The 16445-nt window shown below is 41.6% G+C and overlaps 1 long non-coding RNA gene across 1 annotated transcript in view; it reads right to left on the reverse strand.

Annotated features, from left to right (window-relative positions):
• Positions 1-4141: 4141 nt before the first annotated feature.
• LOC309637175 overlaps positions 4142-16445 on the reverse strand; it is a 99491-nt gene continuing 87187 nt past the window's right edge. Inside the window, exon 4 of the long non-coding RNA XR_014250442.1 lies at positions 4142-4560. This is a non-coding gene — a long non-coding RNA (uncharacterized lncRNA). The remainder of the gene's footprint in view (positions 4561-16445) is intronic.

A 16445-nucleotide genomic window follows, 5' to 3' on the forward strand; every position in this document is an offset into this window, starting at 1 on the left:
CATCTATAAAATAGAGATAATATTTGCTGAATATAATGTGAGAATAAAATAGGTAATGTATTCAGAGCATTCAACCAAATGTCTGGCCTGCAAAAAGTGCTTGGTAAATGTTAGCAATACTTATGGTTATCAGGCAATTCATATGACCTCACATTCCTTAGTCTCTATCCTCAGTTTTTTTAATTCTTAAATTTCCTCTATTCTAAATTGCCACTGATTATAGACCACACCTTAGATTTAATAGCAATTCATCATAAAAATAAGGAAATAGGGGCTTCCCTGGTGGCTCAGTGGTTGAGAATCTGCCTGCCAAAGCAGGGGACACGGGTTCAAGCCCTGGTCTGGGAAGATCCCACATGCCGCGGAGCAACTGGGCCCGTGAGCCACCCCTACTGAGCCTGCGCGTCTGGAGCCTGTGCTCCGCAACAAGAGAAGCCGCGACAGTGAGAGGCCCACGCACCGCGATGAAGAGTGGCCCCCGCTCGCCACATCTAGAGAAAGCCCTCGCACAGAAACGAAGACCCAACACAGCTAAAAATAAATAAATAAATAAATAAATAAATAAATAAATAAATAAATAAATATATAAAAATTAAAAAATAAATAAAAATAAGGAAATAACATAAAATATATAGTAAGGCAGTACAGTTTGATGGTTTAAATTGTGAGTGCTAGAGAGAGATTACCTGTTTTAATGACCTGTGATAAATTACTTAACTTTCCTAAGCTCAGTTTCTTCATTCAGAAATTGTAACTGTTCAATAAATGTTAATTAATATTCTTATTAATATATTCATTGATTATAACATGCAGTTATTTTTCAAATTTTCAACAGGGAGGAATGGCTAGAGTTCAAAAGGCACTGTACAGAGAAGTGAGAACTTCACACAGAGAGAACTCCAGAATATCCTACTTGAGTCTTTCAGCTGAGTAATGATCAGCACATGCATGTGAGGAAACTACCAGGGCCAGGGAAAGAACCACCTGAACAGACTAGAGGTGACAGTGGCCAGTACTGTCTAGGAAGTGTCTCTTCCCACCAGCCAGACTAGGAAAACTCATATTTAATGGGGCATTGCATGAAGCAATCAGGAAGATCTTGGCTCAGTAGTGGCATGCATAGAGGCAGGAAAATGTGACTTACGGTGAGAAGAATATCAACCCACAGAAACACCCAGAACTGACAAAGATGGTTGAATTAGCAGAGCAGAACATTAAAACAGTTATTATGACTGTATTCCATATGTTCAGAAAGTAGAGCCATGGAAGATATAAAAAGACACAAATAAACTCTTTAGAGATGAAAACCTCAAATGTCTGTGATGACAAATACACTGGATGGAATTAACAGTAGGTTAGACGTAGCAGAAGAAAATATTAGTGAATTTAAAGGCATAGCAATATAAACTATACAAATGAAATACAGAGATAAAAATGAGTTAAGAATAATGAAAAGAACATGAGTGAGCTGTGGGACAACCTCAATCAGTCTAATATACATGTAATAGCAGTTCCCAAAGAATAGAACAAAGAGGAGGACAGAAACAAATATTTGAAAAAAACAACAGCTGAATTTTTTTCAAATTTGATTGAAACTGTAAACTCATAGAACACAAAGTTCAATGGAGGGACAAATTTGGAGTTTGGGATTAACATATACACACTATTACATATAAAACAGATAACCAACAAGAACCTACTGTATAGCACAGGGAACTCTACTCAATATTTTGTAATAACCTATAAGGAAAAAGAATCTGAAAAAGAACATATATATATATCTGAATCACTTGTGCTGTACACCTGAAACTAACACAACATTGTAAATCAACTGTATGTCAATTTTAAAAAGGTGAATTTTTATTACACGTCAATTATATCTCAAAAAAGTTGTCATTACCAAAAAAAAAAAAAAAACCTCAAGAAACATGGAGAAGACTACAAGGCGCATCATACCCTAATTGTTCAAAATCAGTGATAAAGAGAAAATATTGAAAGCAGCCAGAGAAAAAGCCAAGTTATATACAAAAGAATAAAGATAAGGATGACAACAGTTTTCGTATTGGAAACAATTCAAGTGAGAATATAGTGCAGCAAAATCTTTAAAGTACTGAAAAAAAATTGTGAACCTAGAATTCCATACCCAGGGAAAACATCATTTTAAAAAATCAAAATAAAGATGTTTTCAGACAGAGAAAAACTGGAAGAATTCATCACCAGGAGACAAACACTGAAAGAAATGCTAAAGGAATTTTTTCATCAAGAAGGAAAATACCAGATGAAAATATGAATCTACACAGAGGAATGAAGAGCACAAGAAGGGGTATCTGCATGGGAAAATATATAAGAATTCGCATTATTTGTATCTCTTTAAAAGAAAATTAACTGTTTAACAAAAAGAACAAGGTAGAGTTTACAACACATGTAAAAATAAAATGTATGACAGCAATAGCACAAAGGGCAGGAGAAGGGAAATGAAAGTATACTATTTTACAATTCTTATATTGCACTAGAAAAAACTCAGTTTTTCTTCTTCTGTGTAGGAGAAAACCTAGCTCTTCCTTACTGTGTTTCTCTTCTTGTATTTTCTTTACTCTTCACACAGAACAGCGCTTCACTTCTGACATTTCTGGTCACTAAATGTGTGGAGGTTTTCCCCCACACCAGCAAGCAATTCTTGAACACCAGGAGGGTCTCACAATACTGCCCCCTGTCCCACACACACATTTCAGATGCCAGGCCGAAGCCCAGATTGTCACCCAGGCTTCTGACCAGCTGGCTGTATATCAGATGTTCCCTTGACCCCCTCCTCAGGTTCAATTAATTTGCTAGAGCAGCTCACAGAACTCAGGGAAACACTTAGTTACATTTAACATTTTATTAAAGGATATGATAAAGGATACAGGTGAACACCCAGATAGAAGAGATGCATAGGATGAGGTATGTGGGAAGGGGCATGGAGTTTCCATGCCCCCTCTGGGTGCACCACTCTCCCAGCGCCTCTATGTGTTCAAAAACCTGGAAGCTCTCCGAACCCCATACTTTTGGGATTTTACGGAGGCTTCATCATAAAGGCATGATTGATCATTAACTCCATTTTCAGCCCTTCCCCCTTATCAAGAGAATAGAGGATGGGACTGAAAATTCCAAGCTTCTAATCATGGCTTGGTCTTTCTGGTGACCAGCCCTCATCCAGGAGCCATCCAGGATCCTACCCAGAGTTACATCATTAGAACAAAAGACACTCCTATCACCCAGGAAATTACAGGGGTTTCAGGAATTCTGGTCAGGAACAGTGGTCAAAGACCAATATTTGAACAAGAGATGCACCTAGTGTTCTCATCACTTAGGAAGTTATAAGGGTGTTAGGAGTTCTGTGCCAGGAACTGGGGGCAGAGACCAACATATAGTTTCTATTACCTCACATAGACAATATGTGAAGTGGCATAATATCACTTAAAGGTAGACTGAAAAATCTAAAGATGTATAGTCTAAACCCTAAAGCAATCACTAAAATACAAAACAGAGTTACAGCTTATTAGCCAGCAAAGGAGATAAAACAGAATTATTTTAAATAATTTAATTAGACCAAAAGAAGGCAGAAGAAGAGCAAAAGGAAACAAAAAACAGATGGGTAAGTGGAATACTTAGAGCAAAGAATAATATAAGTACAAAGAGGATCACTTAATAATGATAAGGGAGTTAGTTCATCTAGAGGACATAACAATCCTAAACATTGACACCTAATAAAGTTTTAAAATATGAAGCAAAAACGGATATGCCTACAAAGAGAAATAAACAAATCCACAACTGTAATTGGATTTCACTCTCTCTCTCTAAATAATTTAAAAAAGAATAGACAGAAGATCATTAAGGATATAGATTTAAACAATAATGTTAAACACCTAACTGATATTTATAGTACATTCCATCCTGAACAGTAGAATATCCATTCAGTTCAAGTTCACACAGAATATTTGCCAAGATAGATTGCATTTGGGGCCATAAAACAAGTTTCAATAAATTTAAAACTAAACTATTGAGATCATAAAGCGAGTGTTCTCTGAATGCAGTGCAATTAAATTGAAAATCAATAATAGAAAGATCTCTGGAAAATCTCCCAAGTATTTGAAAACCAAGTACACTTCTAAATAACCCATGGGTCAAAAGAGAAGTCAAAAGGGAAGTTAGAATTTTTTTTAAAATAAATTTATTTATGTTATTTATTTATTTTTGGCTGTGTTGGGTCTTCGTTGCTGTGCGCGGGCTTTCTCTAGTTGCGGTGAGCGGGGGCTACTCTTCATTGTAGTGCGCGGGCTTCTCATTGCAGTGGCTTCTCTCATTGTGGAGCATGGACCCTAGGCGCGCAGGCTTCAGTAGCTGCGGTGTGCGGGCTTCAGTAGCTGCGGCACGCGGGCTCAGTAGTTGTGGCTCACGGGCTTAGCAGCTCCACGGCATGTGGGAATCTTCCCAGACCAGGGATCGAACCCGTGTCCCCTGCATTGGCAGGTGGATTCTCAACCACTGTGCCACCAGGGAAGCCCTAGAAATTATTTTGAACTGAATGAAAAGGAAAACACAAAATACCAAGATTTGTGGGATGTCACTAAAGCAATACTTAGGGAGAACTGTATTTTATATATATATATATATATATATATATATATATTAGAAAAAGAAGAGAGGTCTCAAAAGAATTATGTCAGTTTCCTCCTAAAAGCAAGAAAAAGAAGAGCAAATTAAACCCAAAGAAAGTGAAAAAAATTAAGAGCAGAAATCAATGAAGTCAAAAACAGAAAAATAGAGGTCAATGAAATCAAAAGAAAGTTCTTTGAGATCAATAAAATTGATAAACCTCTAGACACACTGATGAGGAAAAAAGAAATATGACAGAATTACCAATATCAGGAATGAGACCTGTGACATCCTTATAGATTCTACAGATATTAAAAGGACAATAAAAGAATATTATGAACAACTTTATATCAACATATTCAACAACTTGGATGAAATGGACGATTTCCTTGAAGGCACAAACTGCCAAGCTTCACTCAAGAAGAAACAGACATTGAAACTACAACCTTATCTATAGTTTCAGAGAGCAGATTAGTAGTTGCCTGGGAATGGATGAAGGGGTCAGATTGCCAAGGGGCATGAGGAAATTTTGGAAAGTGATGGAAATGTTCATTATTGTGATGATGATCTCAAAACAGGTATGTAATATGTCAAAACTTATCAAATTATAAACTTTAAGTATGTGTAGTTTATTGTATGTCAATTATACCTCAATAAAGTGTTAAAGAATAAAAAGTGAAATGTACCAATTCTTCATGCCGTATACTGCAGAAATTCAGATCCCTCCTCCACATCTCCAAGGGTTTGGAAAGGTGTCTTACCTTCTTCTCAGTCAGTCCAGGTTGCACTGAATTGTTTCAGCAGCTCTGCTGTATCCTGTTTCTGACCATTGCCCTTGGTCCTTCCTGTACTCTGTGGCTGACCGCCTTTGCCCTATGCTGGCCACCAACCCCCCTGCCCCACTGTCCTTTTTTCTCCCAAAGTGGCACTAACACGTGGCTACTACTGAAGACTTAACAGGTGATGGAGAGTAATTACATCACAGACAAGAAAGAAATCGAATGTCAAATATTGCTTCCCTAAAGGTTTATTACCCATCCCCTATCACAGGTTTTTTTCCCCACTGGCTGCATCTTTCTGTATGCTCTTTCTCCCTCTCTCCTCCTCTTTCTACTCTTAAACTTCTTACTTTCTAGTCTTTCAAGCTGTCCATGAACAATACCTAAACTCTCATTATTCTCTTACACAGTGCAATTTATATCTTTCTTTGTTTTGCCCTCCCCTTCCAGATCAGACCCTATCCAAGGGGTGTGGGAGAAAGACCCACTTTTCATATCCAAAAAGGCTGATCATGGTATTTTTCTAAACAAATAAAATCTTTTCTCTACTGATGAATATGGCATTCCCTGGAAGGCAAACAAGACTATGCTAAGTTTTGTTTTCAATATCCATTTTTTCCCCTTCTTGCTACAATTCACGAAGATATACTATGATAAATGTTATCACAGGAAATGCCCTGCTCCAAGAAACTTAACCTGGCCACAGGTCTCATATTGATTCTGCGGCTACAACTTTAGAAATCATTGAGTGTTGAAGCTAGGTAGGACTTCATCAAGCAGTCATTTCCCACAGACATTCCCCTACCCTCATTATACAGAGTGTGAGGCCCAGACAGTTCAAATGACTTGTCCAAATTAAACACTGTAGTCACAGGGCAGGGACTGGAGCCCAAGTCTCCTGGCTCAAGTCAATTCCATTCAGTATAACAAACACCAAGTGAGCCCCTGGGAGCCCAGCCAAGGGAATGGAGTGGTGAGGGTTTTCTGGGAAGGGGCTCTGTGTGTAGGTGACTTCACTAGGTTGGGGCTCAGAGCCAGAGAACATTTGATTGTTCTCAGACCCCAAATAATCTGTCCCCATCCCCCAACCCCAGCGGGTTGTCCTGGGTAAACTGACCCTGTATAATACAAAACTAGATTAAATTCCTGCAATCCATGAGACCAAGCTAAAGGTATGAGCACACAGGAAGAGAACTTAACTCTGGCAAGAATTTTTTAAAGGCAGGCAGGATTTCCACTTGAACCTGGCAGGGTGTGATTTGGGCAATGGTCACAAGCAGAGGCTATTTGCATGTTTGAGAGTTAGGTTTGAACCCCAGTTCATCCATTTGAGCAAATTCCCTTCACCTCTGTGAGCCTGTTTCTTGAGCTATAAGACTGAGATAAACCATCCCCATGCAAGACTTGTTGGGAAGATTGAATGAGATAAAGGAGGAAACATGTTTAGCATTAATGGTGACTATTAGAACAGCTATTACTGCATTCCAGGCACCTGCCCAATTAATCCTCACAGTAGCCCTGAGATGTAAAGTTTTATTAGGCTGACTGTTTTACAGGTTAGGGACCTAAAGCTTGGAGAAGTTAAGGACCTTACCCAAATTGCTCAGGAAACACTGCTAAGGTATCAACCTCTGCAGCACGGCTGCAGCAGAAGGTACATGTTGGGGGCAGAGGAAAATGGTAAAGGAAATGTCAGATGTGCCTAATCCTGGAAGACGCAGTTACATCCAAGAGGCCCTGTACACCTTTTCTTGGAACTACATGATAATACATTGTGGTTCATCTTTTTGGACGTCATTTTGACCTTAGTTGGCAGCAGGCAAGACTCCCATTAGCCTCAAATAAAATTCTTAAGTATGAGAATGTTCACTAAGCAGCTAACAGAATGTTTTTCAAACTCAAGTAACGGATGGGCCCCTATTTAAAATTCTCACAGACTCACCCCAAAGTTGACTTATTTTAATTTTAATACCACTTACATATTTATAAGCGTAGCGCTCAATATATATATTCCTTATGCTTATAGCTCTTCTACAACTCTAAACCAAGACACATGGAAAATAAAACTATAAAACCTACGAAATTCAAATAAACACTTCAATTTAATGTGACAGAAGATGTTGTTTTGATGAAATTAGACTGCTATTTGAAACCTGACCGTGACACACACAGCTCTTTTGAGCCTGGCACCCATCACACTGTGTACTACAGCAGCTCCCATCATGCTTCCCTGGTCAAACTCCTGGAAAATCTTCATTTTGACAGCGCACCAAGACCCCATTTGACTTTCACTATGCACAGGAACATCATTTACATTAAGTCCACCTCGCTATTTTCCTGATCAGGCTACAATTAACATAGTACTATTGGGCACTAGAGCGATCACAAACACAAAGTAAATGCCAAAGTGGCAAGGCAGGTGGTGGTCTTTCAACCAGTTCAGAACACGTTTGTTTTAACTTGTTTGGATTATCACCAAAATGAAATATAACATTTAGAAGATCTCAGAGACACATCTCAGGCTCCTAAAAATACATGTATTGGCCTCAAGGGGTCTACAGACTCAGGTCTGAGAAACTCTGGTCTAATCATTTCCAAAACTCTGGGATGTCTTTTCCTGAAGAGCTATAACGCAGAACATTGGTCTCCTGGGATTGGAATGACTGGGTCACACACGTGTGCGTATGCTAGTCTGCTGTTTCCCCCTTTATCTGCCTGGTGACCTTCTACTTGTCCCTTGAGCGGATTCTTCCTCTGGAAGCCCTTCCTGGATTCTGCAAGCTGAGCGAGTCTGGCCCACTCTGCACTCCTACCATACCCTCCACACTCAGTCCCCAGGCTCATAGCCCCTGGTGGTATAATCATTTATTTACCCTTTTGCTTTGCCTCACATCATCTCTTCTATCTCTTAGACTGCAAGCTTGGTCTGATCCATTTCTGGTCTTTGCTTCCCTACCAGGGGCCAGGAACAGGGTATTTGCTCAGGTAGGAATATGAATGGATGAATGAATGAATGAATGAGTGGATGAATGAATGAGCTAGGCAAACTCTCTTCTAGCTCTGGGATATTCAGCTCCACCATTCAGCTCAGCATTTTTTCCTCTCTCCAACTCCCATCATTGTTCTCTTCAAGGGCTTGAAAAAAGTATATCCTAGACCCATAGCATATTAGCGATAGAGGTGCCCTACAACTGAAGTGCAGAGAGGGGAAATGATTTGCCCCAGGGTACCCAGCTAGGATATGAAAGCATCAGACCAGAGGCCATGTGCTCTGATTCCTATTTCAGTGTTTCTCTCAGGACATTATTTATTTATTGTTTATTCATTGATTTATTTTTGGTTTGGGCTGCCATGGGGGAAAACCTTGTTACCTTGTGACCTCACCTCCCAGTGGCAGTGTTTTGGGAACAAACTGGATTCTCACGGTTCTCCCAACGGTGGCAGGGTGCCCATATCAGGCAAGGTATTTTTCATAATGAAAAAGAAACAAACATAGCGTCAGACCTCATTTGTAATTTCCCCATAGCAGCCAGAATCTAGAAATATCTTTGTTTCCCTTCTCAGCTTATTACGCTGCCCTTGTCCTTGGTAAAGTGGAGCAAGAAGGTGGATTTGGAGGCTTGAAAAAAAAATCTGTACTCTTTTGTTCATGTACGTATTTACTTCCAGAAGCATTTATTTTTGCCACATAGGCCAATATGGACATCCTGCAATTCCCGCCCGCCTTTCCTCCTTAAGAGTGAGATATCTCACTTTTCTCCCATGGCCAAAAACACTAGTGTCACCCCTGACCTCCGGACACCCTCTTCCTTCCAGGCAGGGAGGCGTCCCACCTCCTCACGCCTGGCCTTCCCAGTGGGCCGTCCTGGCTTTGACCTCACAACCACCAGATCCTCGTTCAACGTTTAATCACTTCCTCCCTCCCTCCCGTCATGCACTCCCTCATCCTGCCTCTTGGCCATGGCCCTGGAACCCAGGTGAAAAGAAATCCAGAAGGAAGGAAGAAAGAAGCTCAGACACACAGATCACCCACTGGGTACCTGGGACCATGCTTTTTGTGTGTGTCTGGCTTCTTTTATTCGGGATATTATTTATTTATTTATTTTTACTGTGGTAAAGTATACATAGCATAAAATGTATCATTTTAGCCATTTTTAAAAGTAAGCAGTTCAGTGGCATTATTGCATTTACTTTGATGGCACAACCATCACCACTGTCATCATCCCAAACTGAACCTCTGTACCCATTAACAATAACTACCACTCCCCCTTCCCGCAGCCCCTGGTAACCACAGAACACTTTTATAGACACTATTTCATTCAATCCTCATATCCACCTTATGAGGTAGGTATTGTCACCTCCATTCTTAACACCTGAGAAACCTGAGGCTCCGCGAGATTAAGTAACTTTCCCAAGGTCACTCAGCTCATGAGAGTCCAGGCTGAGAGTCAATTCCATCTGACCAGGCTCTTCCATTCTTTTCACTTGTGGGCTCTTTCTCAGGCTGAGAGAGAGTGAGGAGTGATGTGGAAGGAGTTCTCTTTGCCTTTAAGGAGCCTATTCTTTTGAGAAGAGCAAGTTAATTTGTCTAAATGTGTGGCTCAGCATGCACAGAGGTTGTGCAGTGAAGGTGGGGCTGTGGTGAATACAGTTGGGACTCTGTATTACCATCCACTCCTTCAGTATTACTGGAAGATTGCTCCATATCAGGGTCTCTGCTGGGCCCAGAGAGCCACCAGACCCCATCCTGACCTGGGGGAGCTGACATCCTAGGACGGAAGGCAGGGATCTAAACAGAAGTGCACAAGGCAGAGTACTCTCCTCTACATGGAGGGCTATGGAGGGCAGACAAGGAAGCAGGAGGCTTTGGGAGGAGGAGACATGTGAGCTAAGCCCTGAAGGATGAGGAGGAGAATGACCAGTAGAGAAGACAAGGTAGGGCATTCCAGGCAGGGGTCCAGGAATAGCATGTCCTAGAACACAGAGTGATCAGGAAGGAGCAAGATGGCAGGGGTCCTGGCAGGGAGACGGCAGGAGATGGAGCTGGAAAGATAGGTGAGAGCTGGATGATAACCCTAAGGGAGTTTGGACTCGATTCTGTTGGCAATGGGGAGCCAACAATTTCCATTTCCAGCCCAGACCTCTCTTCTCATCTTCTGTCCATTTACATAGTATTGTGTTGACATTTCCACTTGGATATCTTATAGTCATCTCTAACCTTGCATTTCCCAAGATGAACTCTGATTTACATGCTTCCTTGCCCAATCCCACCAGCAGTGATATTAAAAATATTTAGGGCACAGGCACCAAGAGGTCCCCAGGGCTTGGTGTCAGCATCCTGAAGGCCCATAGTTGTGCCAGGTATTAACTCTTTAGATGCTGGAGAGTGGGAGGATCTGAGGGTCCCAGGGGAAAGTCCAGCCAGCTGGGATAGCAAAGGGGCTCAGAGCAGCAGCAGTTTTCCCAATGGATCTGGCCAGTACCAGCTGCTTATCAGTCCTGCCCCCAACAAAGCTAACCCTCCTGTGCTTTCCCCATCTCAGTAACGGCACCACCACCTGCCCAGGTACTCTTGCTGGAAACCAAGGGATTATCCTTGAGGCCCAGGCCAAAAATACAACGGGGCTCGTATAGTATAAGTCTAAATATTTAAAAGTTATACATCACATTAAATCAATTACTTATTAAGAGATAAGGTCTTCTTAACTTTATCCAGGTATTTTTTACATATAATAAAATGCACACATTTTAAGGGCACGGTTTGAGGAGCTTTGACAAATATATTGTGTACCCTCAACCCCAATCACTCATGGCTATAGAATATATCCATTACCCTAGAAAGTTGCCTTATGCCTATTTGCAGTCAATTTCCCCTCCCCTCCACTCCAGGCAACACTCATCTAATTTCTATCATCATCATAAGCTTATTCCAGGACTTCATAGAAATGGAATTATCCATACACTCTTTTGTTTCAGGATTCTCTTGCTCAAAAGCTATGGATTTTTTTATGATTGAAAGTTGGCAGGGACTTCCCTGGTAGCGCAGTGGTTAAGAATCCGCCTGCCAATGCAGGGGACACGGGTTTGAGCCCTGGTCCGGGAAGATCCCACGTGCCGTGGAGCAACTAAGCCCGTGTGCCACAACTACTGAGCCTGTGCTCTAGAGCCCGTGAGCCACAACTACTGAGCCTGCATGCCTAGAGCCCGTGCTCCGCAACAAGAGAAGCCACCGCGATGAGAAGCCCGCGCACCGCAACGAAGAGTAGCCCCTGCTCGCTGCCACTAGAGAAAGCCCGTGTGCAGCAACAAAGACCCAATGCAGCCCCAAAAAAAATTAATTAATTAATTAATTTTAAAAAGTAATTAACTTAAAAAAAAAAGAAAGTTGGCAAAATATTGAAGATGACTGAATTTAATGGTGTCCTATTGATGGACAGTAATATATGAGTAAAAAGAAATACAACTCATAAATGATTATATATTTCATAAAAAATTTTCTTGCTTTCACTTAGCACAATCACTAATTATGCATTATCATCAACATTTTCAAATAATTTTGTTTAATTGACAGTAAGGTCCAAAATTAAATAAACTTTGTAGAAGCCTATGTTTTAATTTTTTTTAACTTATTAATTTCCATTTAGAAAAACTTTTCAGTAGCAACTGGAATTATCAACAAAATTCTTGAAGCAATATTTTAGATTAAAAATGTATATTGTGAATTTTATAAATTATGGTCAAATATTATGGGAACACACAATAAATTACATATTTCATAATAATATTTTTATATTAAAATAAATTTATAAAAATCATTAAGACAGATAATAAATTATGAGAGAATTTTCCAAAATATTTTAATTTCATCATATAAATCACTACCAGTTATACTGTGATTTTCATCACTCCTTAAAGCAATCTCTAAGTCCACAAAGAATCAGTATCATGCTATGAGCAGACCTACTTAAAAACAAATGTAAGAGTGCTATGAATTGTTTAATATTATTAGCTGCCACCTGCAACCATTGCAAATACCAAGCAAATCTTCACTTCCTCCTAGACCATGAATTGGAACTCAAAGAGAAGCAAGAAAATGGACCCTGCTCCTCTGGGAAATGACGCCTCATGATGCACTCATGCTATCTGAGAGAAAAGATTCCACAGGACCAGTTCATTTGTTTGTCTCTTCTCTCATCAAAGAGCTATGCCACTCACATGCCCCCTGTACTCCAGAGCAAAGTGTCCAGCTCTGATGTGGGCAGCAGCACAAGACACAGAACTTCAGACAGGTGGAATGGAAATGGTTTGCATCCATGACTGAGTGGGATGGTTGTTACATAGGTGGATACATTTGTCTCCTCAAACTATGCACTTGGTGGGAAAAGTGTTTCCCTGGGGCCTGAATGGGGTTAGGCACGAGAGGGAATGTTTAATGTACAAGACTCGCAGGGCCAGTGCAGCTCCTGAGCGTCAAGGCAACCATGTACTCTTTATTAAACTCTTGTGTGTGGTGGGGGAGGGGTGTATATAAGGCCTCTAAAGCACAGGGCCCATGTCCATGGGTGGAATTGCCCTTGATCCCGCCTTTTTCCTCATCGCCCACCCCCGCCACCGCTTCCAAACCATCGGCTGGTCCCAAGTGTATCTTAAATCTCTCTCCTCTCCATCTCCACTGCCCCCTCCAGCCCAGGTTGCCATTATTTCTCACTTAGACGATCTCTTCTTAACAGGCCTCTCTGCTGCCACTCTTGTCTTCCCCCTGTCTGCTCTCCACATAGCAACCAGCATGATCTTAAAACATAAATAACAACAAGTTGCTATCTTGCTTAAAACTATTCAACTGGGGACTTCCCTGGTGGCGCAGTGCTTAAGAATCCGCCTGCCAATGCAGGGGACGTGGGTTCGAGCCCTGGTCCGGGAAGATCCCACATGCCGCAGAAGCAACTAAGCCCGCCTGTGCACCACAACTACTGAGCCTGCACTCTAGAGCCCACGAGCCACAACTACTGAGCCCATGCCCACAACTACTGAAGCCCACGTGCCTAGAGCCCATGCTCTGCAACAAGAGAAGCCACCGCAATGAGAAGCCCGTGTACTGCAACGAAGAGTAGACCCCACCTGCAGCAACTAGAGAAAGCCTGTGCGCAGCAACAAAGACCCAACACAGCAATAAGTAAATAAATAAGTTTATTTTTAAAAATCACCTTTAAAAAACAAAAAACCAAGCAAAAACCATTCAATTGCATTCTCTTTGCTCTTAAGATAAAGATCAGTAACCTTAGTGACCTTTAAGGCTCTTGGAGCCCTGGTCCCTGAGCAGATGTCTGACCTCAGGCCATTCTCCGGATTTATTCTTGATCAGCACATCCTATTTAGCGATTTGAGTAATTGCCCACAGATTTCTTGTCTCCCTCACCCACCCCCACCCCCCGAAAGCAGGCAGGGACTACCTGTTCTGTTCTTGGCATTCTTACCTTGTACAGTGAAAGCACTTAGTAAGTATTGTTGGCCAAATAGATGAATGGTAAACTGAAGGGTGGCACAGATGGGTCTGGGTTTTTGAAAGGTCTCTGGCTGCAGTGTGGAAGGTGAAATAGGTGGAAACAGGCTAGAGGGAAGCAGCTGCCATCTATGCATGGGCTTAAGATCTCACTGGACCAACTTCCACTGTTGAGAGCTAGTGATTTAAAAAAAAAAAAAAAAGTGACTTAAAGGCTGAGACAGCGAGGGAGAGACCAAGAAGCAGAGGCTTTCTGCTTTATGTAATGGGGATCTGCATAAGATTTCCACTGGAAAGTTTCCATTACTAAAAATGGATTTCAGAGCCCCTAGTGTAAAGGAAAGCACACAGGCTGGTAGTCAGAAGCCCTGAGTTCCAGTCATGTTTCTTTCCCTAAATGCCCTTCAGTAAGTCCCTGACTCCATCCAGGCAGAGTTAGTGGCGCCCTCTTTTGTGTAGCTCCTGTCATGCTGTACTGCCATTGTCTATGGACATATTTGTCACTACTGTGCCAATTCATTTTCGTATCACTGGCTCCCCCTGTGGGGTGGGGTAGGACAGTAACTATTCATTGAATGGATGGAGAGATGGGTGAATGGGTGGATGGAGGATGGATGAATGATAAGTGGATAGGTGGATGGACTGAACCACATACTAAGCCCATATGTTGGAGAAAGACTGGGGCTCAGTAAGCAGATGGATACTCAGGGGAACCGCATACCCTTCTAATACCCAGCTTCTCAGTTTACTGCTTTTATTTATTTATTCAATAGACATTTTTACTGAGTACCTACTATGTGCCAAACTGAGATTTTTGCTATGGGGTGTTTAAAGAGGAATAAGACAGAGTGCTGGTTAAGGACAAGGATTCTGGACCCTGACTACCCAGATTTGAATCCTGTCTCTGCCACTTACGAGCAGCCTAATGGTAAACAAGTTACTCACTCTGTGCCTCTAGTTTTCATCTGTGAACTGAGGGAAAAATAGTACCTACTTCATGGTTGTTAAGATATTAAGTGCATTGATGATTTTAAAGCTTTCAGAGTGCATGACACATGGTAAGTACAACATAAGTATTAGCTTTACTCTGTATTCTCAGGTCACAGGTCAAGTCGGGGGGATGATGAACCCAACACACAGTAACCTGGGTAGACTATGTACTAGAAGAAGTACAATTTGTTGAGGGAAGGGGTAGGGAGGCATTGTGGAGGAGGCAGTCTTTGAGCTGAACCTTGTGGGTTGAGTTTAGATTTGATGCAGCATGCTGTGGGATGCACACTTTTTAAGGTGATGGTAGCCAAGTATCAGTCCTCCTGTCCAGAAAATTTGGGGTCACTAGGGACCTGAAGGCCACATTGACCCAGTGTTTCCTTTTATGGTTGAGACCCCTGGTAAAAGGTCCCAGTTCAAGGACACACAGCTAGTTATTTATTTAACAAATCATTCATTCATTCTACAAATGTTTACTAAGAACTTACTTTGTGCCAGGCTCTAGGCTAGGTGGGATCCAGGGATCCCACCTCATACATATTTACTTATAGACTGTAGGTACCCTGGGACAGGGCCTTAAATAATCCAACCTCAGTTTTTCCCTCAGAGCCTGGAGCTATCTAAATGTTATGTTTATTTTTAAACAACAGCACTGCCATTGATGACTCACAGGGACTTTTGTAATCTGCTCTGAAACCTACCATTGCATATGTCTGTCCAGCTATTTTGTCTCCTTCCTAATTTCTTGGCCCTGAGCCTCATTTTGGTTGTTATGCCCTGTCCCCACTCCAGTTCTCACTTCCTCCTTCCCCACCTCTGTGGATTATTCCCCTACATAAGGATTAGTTGTGGACTAATCAACTACATAAGGATTAGCTGATATTTAATGTTTAAGTGTCTGTGCTCCGTTAGTCTCACAAACTGCATACGGAATCTGGGCACACACCCTTTGAGGGGCTACCTTCCTGTCTAGGAGGGGGGGCTGGAGCCAAGAGAGATCACACCCACTCTGGGTTCCCTCTTTTGGTTAGTGGACTCATCATCCTCAGAGACCTGTATCCACTGGGCCCCACAGGCCCAGCACCTGGTACTGACAAGATTTTCAAGGGCCTAGAGAAAAGTTTCAGACTACCTCCTCCCTTTTTTTTTTTTTTCCAGAATCCAAAATACCAAAAGAGAACGATAAAATCAAAATCAATAAATATTTAGACAAACGTCTACCAATGTAAATTTATATCAGCTTCATTGGCTGTTCAATTTAATTGTGATAGTGACTGCCACATATGCCCTCCCTCCTTTATTAATAGATCACCTGAATTTTAACCAGGCACAAGATCACCCAGCAAGATATACTTCCCAGCACCTCTTGAAGCCAGATGTGGTCATGTGACTAAATTCTGGACATGAGAAGTAGCGAGTACACTTGATACCTGCTACTTCTGGTTGTGCAGTGGATGGGGGCTCTTCATCTTTCCCCTGACTCACTGGCCAGAGTTATTGCATTGGACAACTCCAGGGGGCACATTTGCATTGCAGTCTAT

This window comes from Balaenoptera physalus, assembly GCF_965194825.1.
Source record: "Balaenoptera physalus genome assembly, chromosome: 10".
NCBI lineage: Eukaryota > Metazoa > Chordata > Mammalia > Artiodactyla > Balaenopteridae > Balaenoptera > Balaenoptera physalus.